Source organism: Cyprinodon variegatus, unplaced genomic scaffold (genome assembly GCF_000732505.1).
Source record: "Cyprinodon variegatus isolate N-32 unplaced genomic scaffold, C_variegatus-1.0 Scaffold1963, whole genome shotgun sequence".
Classification (NCBI taxonomy): Eukaryota; Metazoa; Chordata; class Actinopteri; order Cyprinodontiformes; family Cyprinodontidae; genus Cyprinodon; species Cyprinodon variegatus.
Window position 1 is genome coordinate 43,228 of NW_015152416.1, and position 2,636 is coordinate 45,863.

General features: G+C 34.7%; 1 long non-coding RNA gene across 1 annotated transcript in view; it reads left to right on the plus strand.

The window, feature by feature from the left end:
- The first annotated feature begins 85 nt into the window (after window positions 1–85).
- LOC107104936 overlaps window positions 86–2,636 on the plus strand; it is a 5,223-nt gene continuing 2,672 nt past the window's right edge. Inside the window, exons 1-2 of the long non-coding RNA XR_001482306.1 lie at window positions 86–223; window positions 321–374. This is a non-coding gene — a long non-coding RNA (uncharacterized LOC107104936). The remainder of the gene's footprint in view (window positions 224–320; window positions 375–2,636) is intronic.

The following is a 2,636-nucleotide window of genomic DNA, read 5'->3' on the forward strand; positions in this document are numbered from 1 at the left end:
CTGCTGCTAATCTGCTCTCTGTCTATATCTCAGCTCCAGGCTTTGACCCACAAAGAAATAATTTCCCATTCAAGGAAAAATGGATCACAGGTAGAAGATGCTGAAATTGTTCCTAACCCTCAACAAACAATTCCACAGGACATCAATACTGTGCTGAGAGAGTTGATCGCCTCGGTGGCTGGACTGAAGGTGGAGACAAAGTACCTACAGAGAGATCATGAAGGTATATCTAGTAGCAGCTGTTTAGAATGGTTTATTTGAATGCTTGTGTCAATGAAATAACAGCAGAATTTACTGTTTCCTTTTTATTACTTCAACAGCTAACACGAGAGAGATGAAAGATGAGTTGGAGAAGGTGAAACAACTGTACCAAGGTTTTTATCAAACTACATTATGGCTGCTTTCATGTGTAGAATATTTTTATATTATAATATTTTTAATATTCATTTGCTACTTTTACAAGAACTGCCGATTGTAAGAGGAAAACAAAGAAACCTCACAGTGAATCCAAATCAGAGTGCTTTTATTTGACATTGTACTGAGTACAATTCAATTTCTTTAAGGACAACCCACTCATGACACACAATACAAAAACACATATGGTCAGACAGCTGCATCAATTGGAAGGAAGAAAGTGTTTGAACCTGGTTCTTTAATTGTGAGGGAGTGATCCCTGTGTAATGCAAAAAACAAAAGACATTTTTAATTTTCAACAGAATCTTTTTCCAATTAAGTTTAACAAAAATATCTGATATTGAGCAGTCAATACAGATTATTAATATTACCTCGTCTCTAGTGGAGGGTGCAGTTGAGTGTGAACTTAAATGTAGGTTTTTTATTAATCCTAAAGCTACACCCTCTCAAGATCCATCTGACCCAAAGTCTAAAGCATGTTAACTGTTAACAGTTAACATGTAACTATATAGTTTCAAACAAAATATAATAATACCACACATAGGGTGTAGATGAGGATACATGGTCCGGTGGGGTCCTGTCATTATGCCTTTAAATCATGATGCACCCTGGTTACTTGGCTAGGTATGCATGATTTTTGCCTGGGAGTCTGGGGATTGAATCCAATCCATAGATGCCACATAGGACTTACACTTTTGTGATAACATTTTATAGCACTAATACACAACACCTCATCTCATTACCTTTTACAAAGAAAATTCAATCACCTCAAACGGTCATATTGGTAAAGAGTTTTCTGTCTAAGGAAAACCAGCTAGAGTAGGTAATGTTAGACATTTATTTCCGTTTTCCTATTGACTCACAATCATTTATAAAATTGATAACNTACTTCCCAGATCTGTCATAGTTCTGGTTCTTTTATGTGTTTTTTTTTGAGTTTTCGGTTTTACTTTGTTCCATGTTTGTCTTATTACCTTTCTACGCCTCTTCTTCTCATGAAAGGCTACACTTTGCATATTTGCCCTCATAAACATCTGCTTCCAAACAGACTTTGGCAATAAACATGAACTTTGGATGACATATCCTAACTTTTTGATTTGATTTAATAATAATTTGTGCGCCGTGTCCCAAGTCCATTGCATCATCAATGACCCCATACACACCTACCGTGGACTGTTCTCCCTACAATGACTGTTCTCCCTGCTGCTCTCTAGGAAGAGGCTTCGCAACATTCAATGCAGGTCCAGCAGATTCTGCAAAAGTTTCTTCTCCACTGTCATCAGACTGCTGAATGTTTTGTAAAATGGGTTATCGTATTTTATTTTATTTATTATATTTTATCATTATATATATAAAAAACCCTGAAATGTTAAAACTGTAAATTTACAGTCATATGTTTGTATTACTGTTTTTATATATCACATATCCTTTGTATGACCATGTTCAGTTTTTTTGTATTCTAGCTGATATATATATATATATATTGAATATAATTTTTTTAAAACCCCCAATAATAGTGCCAGCCTTCAGAATCCAATATCAGTTGGACTTTAATTTCTTCTACACCCCTCAACTTTAATCATTAATATATAGTGAGAGAAAACAATGGCGGGCTTGCAGGATTACCATGAGACATGACAGCATAATTACCATGAGGAAAAGAGGTATTTATGTTGTAATGACAACTTAACAACATGTCAAGAGACTTTGAAAAAATATATAACCTGCACAGATGCCTCACATACCTAAAACTTCCTCGGATTTGGTGCTGTCAACCAAACTAACATAAGGGAAACTGAGGGATTTTAAGAAGTCGGCCACTGAATGCTTCTACTTTGAAAGATTAGTATGTTGAACATAAAGTAAATGAAATTGTTTTATTTCCATCCAAAGAAGACACACTAAATGTTGGATATTTTTGTTTAAAACATTTCAGATATCCTCAAGTCTCACAATGGACATAAAAAAATAAATCAGGGTATATCAGCATGTCTGTTGTAATGTTGGTCCAAAGTGGATAAAATATCTCAGGTCTTTTGATGGCTTCCTGAATTCATTTAAGATACTGTAACAATATTAAAGCACAAGGTACAAGTACGATATAAAGAGTCTAGACCCCTGAGCTCATAATAAAAAGTTAAATATTAAAGAAAAATTGAAAGACAGTCCCCACATGCTGACCATGATGAACTTTGTTTCAGAGCTATCTGTTTATATCTTTA